Source organism: Eumetopias jubatus, unplaced genomic scaffold (genome assembly GCF_037043125.1).
Source record: "Eumetopias jubatus isolate StellerSeaLion01/CBP00866 unplaced genomic scaffold, mEumJub1_p1.0 scaffold_1, whole genome shotgun sequence".
In the NCBI taxonomy this organism is placed as follows: domain Eukaryota; kingdom Metazoa; phylum Chordata; class Mammalia; order Carnivora; family Otariidae; genus Eumetopias; species Eumetopias jubatus.
In genome coordinates, this window is record NW_028274807.1 from 162,027,558 (window position 1) to 162,042,525 (window position 14,968).

Below are 14,968 nucleotides of genomic sequence, written 5' to 3' on the forward strand. Positions count from 1 at the left end.
ACTCTGACCTGTCAGGAGACCCATCCTCTGAGCACCAGGCATGTTTAGGTCACTGGCTTAGATGCCAACTGCCTGGCCCACTTTTCTGGGCATATTTCTCTTTGTTCCTTTCCAGGACAGACCTGCTGCAGGGCACCTGCCCCAAGGTAAGTCTAGTCCCATCAGGAACATCTTCAGAGGAAATAATGAGCATTGGGCTTTGACATCATAACTCACTCTGGCTTGTAAACTTCTTCAGCCCCGTTCGACACATTCAGCAGGATTGAAAAGAGGTATTCAGCAAATCTTGTTAGCACTAATGCGAGAGGGTTTATTGCTTTGTTCTCCTCATCCCAAGTGGCACAGAGGGGAATAAGCATTTCTTCTCTAGAAGGTTCCCCCAGCTGCATCAACCAGGCATGTGGCCATGAGGGGCTGCCGGCAACCAGGCCCCAAGCACCAAGCAGTGAGCACGGGAGCCCATCTCAGCCTGGAAGGCAGGGCCCCAGCTAAACTCTTTCTGGAGAGGAAGTTCACACCGCAATACAACTTCCAGTCATTAGGGTCTCTTTCGAGAATATGAGTATTCTTCCATAAGAATATCACAATTTTGGGGCGCCTGGGTGGCTCAGTTGGTTGGGCGACTGCCTTCGGCTCAGGTCATGATCCCAGAGTCCTGGGATCGAGTCCCACATCGGGCTCCTGGCTCGGCGGGGAGCCTGCTTCTCCCTCTGACCCTCTCCCCTCTCATGCTGTTTCTCTCTCTCTCTCTCAAATAAATAAATAAAATCTTTAAAAAAAAATAACATCACAATTTTGTCCTTACATGTAACTTTAAAAAGGAGCTGTTTTCTTAAAATGTGAATCGTTGTTATCAAAGGATCAAGTTCCCTCGCCCTCCCTTCCCCGCTCTCGGAGCAAAGGAAACTCACTTTCATGGAGGACTCACGTTGCCCTTGTCCCCTCGTCCCCTGGACAGGAGCTTGCATACATGTACTCTCACCTGCTCCTGCCAGTGACCCTGATGGGTAGGGCTGGGAGAAACTGAGGCTCAGAGTGAGCTTAAACACTGTCCCCAGGCCCCAGCATGAGGCAGTGTCATGGTCCAACTTTGACCTGAGTCTGCTGGACACAAAGCGTTCATGGAATTCAAACCACCGAAGTCAGCCCCGTGGCCCAGCTTTAACACATCCTTGCCTTCTTAGAGCCGAGCACAGCATGTGGGGTATAGCAATTCTCATACTGAGAAGCTACCAGCGTGGTACAAGTGAGCCCAGACAGGAAGAGACAGACACACAGACAGAGGTACTAATGAATTTGTCTGAGACCTGGATTAAGCCACACCTGAAGCCAGACCTTGTCCTGGAATTCTCAGTTCCAAGAACTGATATGTTAATCTACTCTCCTCCCCACCTTTTAAAAAGTCTGTTGAGGTTGGTCTTTTTGTCCCTTGCAACAGAGTTCTCGCAGCCGCCTGTGTAGATCTAGCCCATGTGTCTTCTTTCTGGACTCTGGTTCCAGTTGAGAACATATAATCCACTTTCCCTTCACCCTCCTATATCCTGTTCTTTCTCCCCGAACCTTCTTTCTATCTTCCCACCTTTGCCCCCCAGGGATTCCTCTCCTTGTTTCTAATGTTAATGTTGGCTGTTCCTGGAGCAGGGCCTTGAATGCACCAAGCACATTCCTTGCCCAGGGCCTTTGCACCTGCTCTTCCCTTTGCCAGATGTTATGTGTCCTGCTCCCTTTCTTCACATCAGATTTGATCAAATATCATCTCACCAAGAAATCCACTCCTGGCCACTGGGTCCTAGAGACCCTCTCAATGCCCATAACTCCTATGCCCTCCCCAACTTGTTTTCCTTCCTTATGCTAGCACTACCTGAAATGACATCCTGTTTCCTTGTAGGTTATCTGCCACCCACTGAAATGGCAGTGCCCTGATGGGGAGGCCAGGCCTGTGTCATCCCCATTGGGCCCAGCACTGTGCCTGCCTCTAGATGGAAAGCCTATAAATATCCTAAAACTTGAGTTTAGAAGAGATCTTTTCTTAGACCATGAATTGTGATCAAGGAAGGAACAGTGAGAGAATTTGTATAAATACGATCATTACCAGAAATGAAAAGTCTGACAAAAATGGTGTTTACAACTGCTTAAAATACCCCACACCTGGAAAGAAGTCATTTGGGAGTGGGAAAAGCTGGGAAATTGGGCTCTTTTGCATTTTAAAGACTTGCCTACTTTTCTTACTTTAAAAAAAGAATCGATAGCTGGGGTTGGAGACTCTCTGGCACTCTGAGAAGACCCACTTGTCAGCCCAGCTGGAATGTCTCAGGCACTTCCACGTGTGGAATAAGTGTCTGGAGAATGGACTGCCAATTCTCTCATGATCCAGGGATGTGGCAAAGCTGGCTCCAAAAGTCACAGTGGTTGATCCCAGCAAGGAGGCGCTGGCCCCAGCACTCTGCACACGGTTAAGTGGTGTTTCCCCATCTACGGCGCAGTGGTTTGGGCACCCAGGAAGGACTTAAACTCTTTGACAGACCCAAGTTCCAGTGGAAATTTAGGTTTTAACTGGAATCCAGTCTTCCCCAGGATCTGCACCCAAACCTCAAAGGAGACATCTAACAGCTGGGAATAGAATCCAAATCCCCTGAAGGCATCAGATCAGGGGTAAACACATTCAGATGCTATAAAAATCTCCTATATCAAGATGCCTTGGACTTGCTGCCCCTTTAGTCTAAGTATAGCGCTTAGAAGAGTTTGGTTGGCAAATGGAGTATGTGGACAAGTTCCTTCCTCCTTCCTTCCTTCCTTCCATCCATCCATCCATCCTCCTACCAACTATCCATATATCCACCTATATACATCTACCCATGCACTCATTTATCCATAACTTCCATCCATCTACCCATCTGTCCACCATCATTTACACACTCATCCATCCATCCACTGATCCACCCACCCTTCCATCCATTGCACAAATCCACACTGGGCATCTGTTATGGGTGAGGCCCTATACTGAGCAGAGAGGCATCAAGCCCCTCATGGAGTGTACAATCTACTCAAGTAGACAGACTTGTAGACAGATCACTCCTGCAGCATGAGTGGTGTCATGAGACAGACAGATGCAGAGGGAACAGCAGGGCCACTGAGGGGGGTGAGGCCCATATCACCAGCATCTAGCCCAGCAGAAGCCCTCAGTAAATGCCTGATGAACGGATTTGTCTTACTGGTCTTGAATGTGTTCTGAATATGATTTCAGTATGAAACACGAAATATAAATTTTTAAATTATGAATATATTTTATTTGTTATCTCGTTCATTGTCCATCCACCACCCTACCCCCTCCCACCACCAGAATGTAGCTTCCAGGAGAGCAGTAACTGCTCCTGTCTATGTTTATTGTTAAACTGCAGGACTCAGAGTGATGCTGGCAAATAGTAGGTACTCAGTAAACACTTATATTTAAATAAGAATCTTTTCTGGTTCCCGACCCTAACTCTGTGTCCTATTTTCAGCCATGCTCTTTGCCTTGGAGTATGTCAACCGCTCCTGGTCTGCAGATCTGCCTCTCAGAGCATCTGTAGGATCTGGAACTGGAATCCCTGTGGTTCTCCCTCTTTTCCTGCCTGGCCACGGGTATCTGCCAGCTCAGCTAATCAGAGCCCTGCCCTCCTAGTCACTCTGACTTGTTCAAAGAGAAGGTACTGTTTGAAGAAATGTTCATTTTCTAGCTCTTTCCATCCTTACAACAAAAACACTGTAAGGTAGGTGTTCTGTTATTATCCTCATTTCACAAAAGGAAACTGAGGCCTAGAAAGGTTAAGTGACTTGCCCGACGTCACACAGCTCTAAAGTAGCATAGCCAGGACCTGAATCCTGCTGTTTGGCTCCAGAGTTCAAACACTAAACTACCGTGTCTTTTGAGCAAAGGCCAAAGCCACGTCAGTCCGCAGACTTGGGCTCCATCTGCTGACAGGTGTCCCTTTCCTCACTGAAGCCTGAAGCTATCAGACTGGCAAAGAAAGAGGCTCCAGAGGAAGAAGCCAACCAGAGGCAAACAGAAGTGAGAGAGGAAAAGCGCCCCTGGATCCATCAGTGCCTGAAGGTGGTTTGCAATTTTAATTTTTATAGGCCCCAAATTCCTCTACTGGAATTTTAGTGGTCCTTAAGTCCGTGTGAGTTGGGTTTCTGTTTGGACTAACAAGCTAGATCGCTTCCACATGCTTCAAGCTGGGGACCCAAATTTGTGACCATCCTCTTGTGAGGAGTTTGGACTTTGCACATTGGCTTCCTCCTTGTCTCTCACCTGCATCCCCAGCTCCCTCCACCTCTTAGCGCAGCCTGTCCAGGACTAAGCCCACCCTGCAGCAGTCCCACCCCATCCCCGGGTAGGCCGAGGAGGCCCAGAATTACTAAGTGGGGATCCCTAGAGTCTGCCAGCTCCCCACACTGCAACCTTCCTGCCTGTGCCCCATGATACGGACCCCCTCTGTGCTAATGAACTTCTGCCTCGGTCTCCCCTACGGCTCTCCAGCATGGGTTTGGGGACACGTGTAGATACTGCCCTGGAGTGGACCCCATCCCCCACCCCCCAGATGCTGCCTAGAGTCCTCCTCTAAGCCAGTGGGCCCACACCCGCCTCCCTCCCCAGACACCCCGGTCTGGAACCTTCTGAAGGTCTTGCTCCTCCCTTCCCCACGAGTCCTTCCACCTAGGTTTCAGTTCTAAGGCCACCTCCCCAGAAGACCGGCACCCAGACACCCTCTGCCGGATCCTGGCTGACTTTCCTCATGGTGCCTGCCCTGTTGGAAACGACGTTCTTAATTTGTGCACCAGTGATCGTTTCACTCTCTCCAGCTGGAACGCCGGCCCCGGAGGACAGGAACTTACGCGCCCTGTTCACTGCCTTAGCCCAGCATCGGTAAGGTACACAGTTGGCACTCAGTAAGTATCTGCTGAGTGAAGGAGTGGCCTGCTCTGAGTCTGCTGCAGAAGAAGGAGAGGCCGCCCTGATTGGTGAGCATACCCCCAGGGCAGATGCACGTGGCCCAGGGGCCAGGCGCACGGGTTCTGACCCTTAGCCCCTTCCTGGGCCACCCAGGGCTCCCCGAGAGCCACATGAACAGCAACAACCACCAGAAAGGCCCAGGTCCCCCAGAGCAAATCCCTGGCACCCGGCACCGAAAGCACCCCAGACACCCAGCACAGAGCCACGCATACTGGGCCCTTCGACAGCCCTAACGGAGGGACCACTATTGTTCCCACTTAGAGATGGGAGGTGGCATGGCTCACCAGGTTCACACAGCCAGGATGCTGTGCAGCCTGGGGGATGCCCTGGACTGGGAAAGGGTGGCGAAATAGCCCACAGAGGCTAGGTCGAGTGTCTCCTTCGGGCACCCTTAGTGGGATTTGACAGTTCTTCCTGTTGGAAGCATCCAAGCGACCCCAAGTCATCACACCACGAGCTGGTGTTTGGCTCCAGAGTTCAAACACGAAATTACTATGTCGTGTGGAGCATCAGAGAAGCCTGAGCCAAAACAGCTGAATGGTAAACCTGGAAAAGCCAGCTCTCTGGATGGCAATACCCACCATCCCAGGAGGTCGGGATACGAGGCAGTGGGGTTTCAAGCGGTGGGCTGACTCACGGCCTTGCCTGCGGCCCCCACCCAGGCCCCAAATGCCAGAGCCCAGGACACGAGCCAGGCTGTAGCTGCCGCACTCCCTCAGCAAACAGCCCACCCGAGGACCTGGTCTTGTTCCTCTAAGTCAATTCCCGGGCTCCTCACCCTGCTGCGAGCTCCCAACCCTTTTCATTGCAGTTCCCTTCCGCCCCCGACTGCCCCCCGAGAGCCAGTTCTGAAACTGCCCAGGAGGCGCAGAGCCCCACCTACCCTGACCACCTGAGCCGGCACCTGGGAACAGGTGCACACCTTGAACTCAGGCAGTTTCCCAGATTCCCCATCTCAGACCTCCAGTACCTAGGGTACATCTTCAGTCCCTGGACAGCCTGACTAGAACCAAGACACCTCCTGGGCTGGGCCCTGAGGGAACGTTTCTGGGCCCTTCTTCACTGTGCCCCAGGGCCAAGCAGAGAATGTGGTCCAAGGAGCATCGCCAGCAAACTGATACCCCTTCTCCCAGCACCCTGACATGACATCCCTGCTCTGGCTCACCCTGTTGCTATCTCCTCGGCCTCCTCGTATATTAGCTCAGACATTCAGTCTCCCTAACACTGGACCCCAAACCTTTCTAGAGCCAGGCATGTTCTGGGACCACTCTCCTCACATTCCCAAGGTTCTTCACGTCATCTGATTTGTTTTGCTTTGTGCGAGCCCCAGGGCACACCCACAGCTGTGTTTCCAGATGCTGTCTCTATCTGGACTTTTGAGCACATGTTCATTTACTGGTCCCTAGGGCAAGCTGTATCCTCCAGAAGGTCGTGGTCCCCAGGGCAAGCTGTATACTCCAGAACAGCAGTCCTAGTGGTAAAAATCCAGAAACACTAGCATATCAGTGGATAGAGAGCAGCTTCCTCAAGCCCCTCAGGCGCCCCTCCCCTGGGGGCCCCAGGACCTCCCCATGATTCAGGATTAATCCCTGGAGCAGAGCCACAGCTGGGCCTTTGTGAATGGCCCGTGCTCTAGAACCCTTGTGAAATATCTTCAAAGCGCACCTGTATCCCGGGGTGCTCCCTGAGTTGCATTTATTCTGTAAACATTCTTTGAGCACCTGCCCTCTGGTAGGCCTGGGGTGAGAGGACCCTCTGATGTAGGCTCTGAAGCCTGATGGAAGACAGTGTTGAGGACACACATGCATAGAGGGGCTGGTGTCCTGGATGCACGGCCAAGGAGGCACCCTCGGGGAGGCAGAGTCTGGGGGCTGGGGATCTCAGGGCAAGCCTGGACACCCATCACAATGCTGCACAACCGTCCCAGACACCTGACTCTCAGAGAGGCCCCTCTTCATGGCTGTACGGTTCTAGATGAGGCTGACTTGGTGACAGTCCATCCCACTCACAAACCCCAGGGCACACAGGCTCCAGAAGCCGCTTCGTCCCAAGGGCCAGAGACAAGAGCACAGCACTATCTTTCTTATTTCCAAGACAGTGCAAACATTCTTTAGCTCTTTTATTACATTTCTCCTTTTTTCTATTAAATCTCTGGGAATCTTGGACGCTGGGGACTAGAAGGTCCCTGAGGTCATTTGGCCTGATCCTCCCCGGATGCTTCAACATCCTTTTTGACTCACGGACTTTACAAAGTCAGTAAGTATTTTTGAGAACAAAAACTAACAGTGTGCTTCTGGGTGATAACCTTTAAGCTGCTGATCACTTTCACTCTTCCATGCAGGGGTAGGGACCGCCCCCCCCCCCGCCTCCCCCCGCCCCGCCCACACAGGGCCATTCACCCTGAAATGCAAGCTCCTGGCTTCCTGGCTGTCCCTGCCTGTGCTGGCTACGTGACCCTGTGTTCCAGCTTGGGGGGCTGCTCCAGCCTCACCTCCTGTGACAGCCCCATGAGCAGAGGCACGTCAGCAAAGTGCAGCCCCCTGGCTGGGCAGGCATGGCAGGGACAAACTCCCCACCCTCCTGCCCCCAAAGCCCCTTCCAAAGGGGTGGGAGCTGCAGAATTTTCCATGCCTCTGAAGGATGCCAGGAATCATTTCGTTTGCCTCTGGAGACAGCCCGCGTGCAGTTCATTACCTCAATGCCGGCTGTCAGGGTCCTCTTTCGATTGCAAATGCACACACACATTTCCATCCTTGCCCAAATGCTGTTGAATCCTCCCATTGCTCATCCCTATTAATTGCATTTACCATAAAGAGAAGAGCAGCATCAGGAAGAAGTGGTATGTGGTGCTGGCAATGCCTGCAAACAGGCCTGTTTGCTTCATAACAAGCAACTTTGAGGACTATTGATGGCTTAAGGACGTCCCCATAATGGGCTAGACAGGGTCTAACTTTCATTCCAAGGATTAAAACAAAACAAAGCAAAACAAAACCATGCACAGGCAGGAGACCAATTGTCTGTAATAACCATCCATTTCTAACTGGCATGAAAGAGGCCCTTCAGGCAAACACAAGTCCTATAAACAAACTGCCAGCCGCCCCAAAGCCCAAGACCGTAATAATGATAATTATTATTACCGTTCTTATTATAATGGTAACTTGCATTTTAATAGTACTTTGTACTATAAACAAAATATGGGCTGGCTGCAGCCGAGAAACCCAGAAGCAGCTCACTCTTGGGGAGACAAGTGAACCCCCAATTTGAAAACTGTGCAACAGATCTAAATATAGAGCAGAAAAGTTAAATCTTAACTCAGCCCAGGAGATCAGAGAGGGCTGCCTGAAAGAGGCAGCCTCTCTGTTGAGCCTGGACAGGAGAAGCAGACATTTTCCAGGGAGAAGAGCCAGAAGGGTTCCTGGGAGTGGGGAACAGAATGAGCAAAGGCTTGAAGGTGGTAACAGCACGTTGCATTTGGGGAACTTGGAGCTACTCAGTGTGGCTGGAGCTCAGAGTTCCAGGGGGTTCCGTCTGGTGAGGTGGGCCCAGAGCAGGCACTCAAGGGTCTTACAGGCTGTGTGGAAGAGTTTGGATTTTACCACAAGGCAATGGGAAGTCACAGAAAGATTTAACTTATTATGCTCTGCTCTGTGTATGTGTGTGTTTCACCTAAGGAGGACTTGTGTTTGCATTCAGTCTCAAAGATACTGGGACGTGATCCCTTCCATGGCTTCTCTTACTCCTCCCGCAATTTCAGCTTCTGGAACTGCTGCATCAGATCACTCAGCCTGGCCCCCAAATCCCTAACCTGGCTTTTCATAGATTTATTCTTAATTCTTCAAGAAACGTTCTTAGATAAAGAGATACCCGGAGCTGTGTTTTGGGTGAATTCCTCAGGACTCATTTCAAAGCTACTATTTTCTCTTTGATGATCTCCTGTGTTTGACCGTCTGTGGAGGCTTACAGCTCTCATTCCCATGATGAGTTTTTAATTTTTAGGAGGACTAGCTGGTCCTTTTTCATATCTATCCCTGTCTCTTTTGCTTTCTGTTTGGATTTCACAAGTGTTTGTTGTTTTCCTGGATGTTATTCCTCCTTTTTCTCTTAGAGAATCCTGCTATGGGTTGACTCCTCCAGAAAGACACACTGAAGTCCTTGCCCCCAGAACCTCAACTGTGACCTTATTTGGAAACAGGGTAGTTGCCGATGTAATTGGTTAAGACAGGGTCATCTGGGTGGGCCCCCAGCCCCATGTGACCAGTGCCTTTAAGGGGGGAGATCTGGACAGAGACATGCACAGACACAGGAGGACGGCCGTGTGAAGACCCAGGCCGAGGCGGGAGCTGGTTCTCCCTCGGAGCCCTGAGAACGACCGACCCTGCTCACCTACTGGTTTTGGACTCCCAGCCTCCAGAAGTGTGAGAGAACAAACTTTGGTGGCTGGCAGCCCCGCCTCACCCCGTCTGGGACATGTGGCTATGACAGCCGCAGGAAACGAACACAGACCCCAAACATCCCTCACTTCACAGACATTTCAAGGACCTTTCGTGTGGCTTTGCAGTGGCCTTGTGCGGTGTTAGTTTTGGAATTCTGGGGTGCAGACGCAGCTCCCCACCCTGCTCAGCCTTCCCTGGCCAGCAGAGTGTGCTGTCCCAAAGCAGCACCCTCCCCGTCCCACGAAGCCTGAGACAGGGCTAGAACCAGGTCTCACACTGGCGCCCAGGACCCCTGCTCCACAGTGACATCGACGGACTGCACCTGTGGCCAGTAGGCGGCTTGGCCCATCCCGGCCCTGCAGCTGCAGCCCTGCCTTCAGCCTCTGGCAGGCGGACAGACGCCCCTGTCCCTGCAGTGTGGTAAGAGCACCTATTTTCAACTCCTCCTATGAGCCAGCGGGGCCCGTCCTGCCCAGGGCTCCCACAGTGGGTCTGGTGCCTGTCTCCCACTTGTCCTGGGCCAGCTCTGGTCCCGGCCACGTGCTAGCTGCCTCTGTGGCATCTGAATCCAGAGTTCAGCAGACCCATCGCTGCAGGCCCACTGATGACCTTGAGTTTCTGAACCACGTCTGGTCCGTGGCAGCGTCTGTCTTTGCTTGCAGAGCAGTTCTGCCCTTTCCATTTCTGGATATGCATTTAGGAGCGGGGGACAAGGTGCTGAAACCCGCCAGTGAGCCCATACAAGGAGTGGGAAGACCAGGGTGCGGTTTTCGGAAGACTGCTCGGGTCACAGAGTGGAGGTGGCAGGGAAGGACAGCAGGGGCCAAGGCCACACGCCTCAGGACAGGGTTGTGGAAGCATCTGAGAGATCTGGAAGAAGAACTGGCAGCCCTCCGTGATTCTGTGGGGAGGGAGAGGGCAGCAAGGAGAAGGCAGGTCAGGAGGGCTGACCCAGGCGGGTGGATTTATGGTAAGAGAGAGAGAAAAGAAGGCACGCAGGTTTGGGCAGCCTGGGGAGAGAATGCCAAGCTGAGGTGTCTAGAGCACCCTCAACAAGCTAAGAGGCAACACTTATGCCTGAGCTTGAACCCCGTCTCTTCAGCAAGGCTTTCCCTGACCTCCCGTGCTAGACACTGCCCAACAGGCCAGGCCCTGTCCACCTGCTCCACACCCAGGGCCTGACCATGTGACTGCACCCATGACCAACTGGTTTCCAGGCTGTATTAGCTCCAGCTGCCATTACAAGTACCACAGACCAGAGGCTTAAACAACAGACATGGATTGTCTCACGGTTCTGGAGGCTGGCCATCCGAGGTCAAGGCGTCAGCCCGGCTGGTTTCCTCTGAGGCCTCTCTCCTTGGCTTACAGATGGCTGTCTTCTCCCTGAGTCCTCACACGGTCATTCCTCTGTGCTGTTCGAGTTTTCATCTCTACTTTTCATAAGGCTACTAGTCAGACTGGATTAGGGCCCACCGATATGACCCCATTTTAACTGAGCTCCCTCAGCTTGGAAGCAGCAATGGCTCCCGCCACTGCCAGGCCCCAGGTGTCCCTTGTCAGCTCTACCAACACCACCACACCTCTGTAACCTATCCCTTCACTAACCTCTCTTCGCTTTCCCCTTGACTGTGTGGGCTCTTCCTTGCCCTGACCCTGAGTGATAACTGCCCACCCACTTTCCATCCCTTGGCTCTAGGCTAATTTCTATAGGAATCTTATCATCCCCTGAAGCCTATCACAGACCTGCAGTCCCAAAGGAGCGGGGCCCTCCTAGAAACGCAAGGGCACACCCCTGTGGTGGACTGTATTTCCCAGAGATTGAGGGGTCCATGCTCCCACCTTCCCAGCTGCCCTGACCAGTGGAAATCAGGACACCGAATGACTTTCAAGTTCAGACATTCACAGGTGATAAAAGTGAACTGCGACCTATACCTCACGCCTTATACAAGAATGACCTCTAAATGGGCCATGGGCTTAAGTGAAAACTGAATTTACAAAACTTTTGGCTTTTATGGACCTGGACCTAGAACCTCAGCCAGAACTTGGCAAAGCGTTCTTAGACTTGACACCAAAAGCATGCCCCCTGAGAGGGAGAGTCAGTGAGCTGGACCTCAGAAACATTTCATGTTTTTACCTCACACAAGATGCTCTGAAGAGGGTGAAAACCAAGTACTGACTGGGAGGGATACCTGCGAATCACACATCCGACAAGCACCGGCATCTAGAACATTCACAACAGGACAAAAATCAAACAATTCAACCAGGAGACGGGCATGAATGGACACTGCACCTCAGAAGCTATACAGATGGCAAACGAGCACATGGATGCAGGCACCATCGCCAGCCCTTGGAGGAACGCAGATTACCACCTCGGTGGGAAATCTGCACACATCTGGGGTAACGATGGCAATGAACAGCATCTCCACACGGAACGCTGGAAAGAGTGTGCTGGTGAGACGGTGTGGCCACTCTGGAAAAGACGGTGGCAGTTCCTTTCAAAACTAAACATGCAACTACCATATGAAGAAGCAACAAAAACCTATGTTCACACAAAAACCTCTACACAGATGTTCATAGAAGCAGTCTTTGTGACAGCCCCAAACCAGAAACAACCCAGCGGCCCTTCCGTGGCTGATGGTTAAACCATGGTCCATCCATACTGCAGAACGTTACACGGCAGTAAAAAGGAATAATCTATTGAGACACACGACCACTTGGATGGATCCTAAAGTCATTATCCAGAGTGAAGAAAGTCAATCCCAAAAGGTTACATTCTGTATGAGGCCATTTATATACCATTCTCGAAATGATAACATTATAAAGATGGAGCATGGATGAGCAGTTGCCCGGGGTGAGGGAGGCAGGAAGGAGAGAAGAGTGATTATAATAAGGGCACCAGGAGGGACCCTGTGGGGATGGAACTGTTCTGTATCTTGACTGTGGTGGTGGTTGTGATTGAAGGGCCCATCTCTCTCCTTCTGTCTCTCTGTTCCCCTCTGTCTATCTTGAGATGCTTGCCCTTTGGACCCAGCTACCACGCTGGAAGGAAGCTCACACCACATGGTGTGGGTGTCCCAGCCAACAGCCTCAGCTGGACCCCGAGATGACCAGCATCGTCAGCGAGACCCAAGAGTGACAAAGCCTCCAGATGACCCCAGCCTCAGGACCAAGTCACCCTGAGCTGTTGAGTCCTCCAGCTGGTGCCCCAGCTGTTGTGGAGCTGAAGCCATCCTGACCCACAGGGTCCGTGAAAGAGAATACAGGAATATCATCATTTTAAGGCACAAAGGCTTGGGAGCTTTGTTCCCCAGGCCAAGTTGGCGCCTCAGAATGAGGCCTGCTATCCTTGAGGCCTTACACACTCTGCTCACCTGCACCATCCAGCCCTCGCTTTGCTCCACCTCTGAGTGGACAGCTGTGGGGAAGGCTGTGTGAGCGGCCTAGCAGGTCTCCTTGCTTCCCTCCTAACCGGATGACGGTGCATTCCCAATCCCCTCACACACCACAGTGGAAAAGGTAAGCCTTAGGTGAACACTCCTCTTCTTTGTGTGTGCATCAGTGCCCTGGCTGAGACTCCCTCTGGGAGGGAAGGAGGATACCACCTTGCCCACGCCCTTCACCCTCCCCACCCCACCCTGCAGCCTGTGGTCAGCTCTAGGCTGCACCTTGCGACGGGGCAGGGGGCTGGACAACCCACCTTAGAAGAGCCAGAAGAGAGCAGCTGTGGGGGGAGTCCTAGGCAGGGGAGCAGGTGGTCTGTGGGCCCATGGGGCAGAGCCGATAGCCACAACCGGGGTCTGGATGGGGGTGACACAGGGCTGCGGGCCCAGCCCAGAACCAGGCAGAGACACGCAGGGGTCACCGAGGGGATCCTGAGGCCCACCCAGACCTGGAGCTGGAGGGCCCCCGGGGCCTGGGCATCTGTGGCTCCCAGGCTAGGATGGCAACAACTTCAAAGGCAGCCTCCTCTTGGTGCTATAGAGATTTGTTGGCCTTTCAGGGGGACCCTGCAGAAATCCTAATGGGTTTTCTCAGAGAAAGATCCAGGGGATGCAAATGAACCCATGTCTTCCTTCATTAGAATGGGAAATGCTCGCTCATTGCACACAAATGGGATTTTAAAAAATCAACTTTGTCAACCCACGCGGAGCGCCTACAGCAGCATGAAGGAGCCATGTTCCCAAAGGGCAGCCTCCTGTCAGGGCGGGATGGGTGGTAAGGGGCACTGGTGGGCTGGATTATGCCTGCCCTGCCTGGGGCTGGGGGAAGGAGATTTCTGTGCGAATCCTCCCCTGATTTCCTGTCTGGCAGACAGGAAGCACCGTGCCTGGCCCTGTCTCCTCCTGCAGGGAGGGTGCCGGCTTCCACACAGGCCCTCCCAGCCCAGCAGTTAGGGCCAGGCCCTCCCCTCATACCGCCTTCAGGGCGAAGCTACAGACATGACTTAGGAACCTGCTTCCACCTTGGCCACAGGGTCCCTGGGGCCTCCAGTGTCACTGGCTGGAGAATGAGCAGGGCCCCCATGACAAAGCCCCCCTAAGTCAGTGGCATTGACAAGTACCCAGACTCAGGCCCTGAGGTCATCATGACTGCATGAGGTAGTCACCAGGTGGGGCCCCATCTTAAAGATAAGGAGACTGAGGTTCAGAGAGGTGACTCCTGATCTGGTGGGGATCTGTATGCCCCTTTTCCAGGTGGGCACACTGCAGTCCAAAGACAGCATGAAGAAGGTCAACGGTCACACGGTCTCATGGGGCAGCAGGGGGAACTGATGTTTGCTGAAAGTATTTGGTGATCTGATGTCATATCAAGGCCATGAAGGTCCAGCTTCTAAGCTTAGGCGAGGCCCCTGGTGGCCCACCACCTTGCCCCAGCGTGCTGGGGCAGCCCCACTCTTGCCGTTCACATGCCCAAGAGGGGCATCGGGGAAGTGCAGATGGCCCTGCCAGCCAGCTGCATGTATCACCCCTCACTGCAGGCCCGTTCTTCAAGCTTTAGCCCAAGGCTGGCTGTGAGGTTGGTAGGAGTGAGCCCTGGTCAGCAGAAAGGGGGACCCTGGGCTTGGAGGGCCCGAGCGACCTGCCCAAGATCATGGGACAGGGAGCAGAGCACGGTGGCTGCAGCCTGGTGTCCGGGGGCAGAGACGTCCCAGTCTCCCCGGCCTTTCTGTGGGGAGGGGTCTGCCCTGCACCCTGGGAAGGGCTCCTCCTCTGCAAGCACATGCAGTCTGAAATGACAAAGGGGTGACTGCGGCCTGGAGGCAAATGGTGCAGAGAAGAGCCGAGCCCATCCAGGACTGCCGAGGGTCAAGTGGCCTGTCTGTTTTCTCCGATTCTAACAATTTGCACTCATTCCCCCCACAGAGGACCTCTGTAATTTACTCTTGCTGTCTGCAAGCTTATCCACACATTAAAAGTTAATTTACTCTCTGCTCCTTCTGCCTGTTATGGCCCGTGTGGGGGCTTTTTTCCCCCCAAAAGCATAAGCCCTGCATCCTTGTGAAATTAAACATTTAAACAGCAATTCCAAGGTTCAAGCTGAC

General features: G+C 52.8%; 1 pseudogene; it reads right to left on the reverse strand.

Annotated features, from left to right (window-relative positions):
- LOC148165092 (serine/threonine-protein kinase MARK2-like) overlaps positions 1–9,775 on the reverse strand; it is a 60,230-nt pseudogene extending 50,455 nt beyond the window's left edge.
- Positions 9,776–14,968: the final 5,193 nt, after the last annotated feature.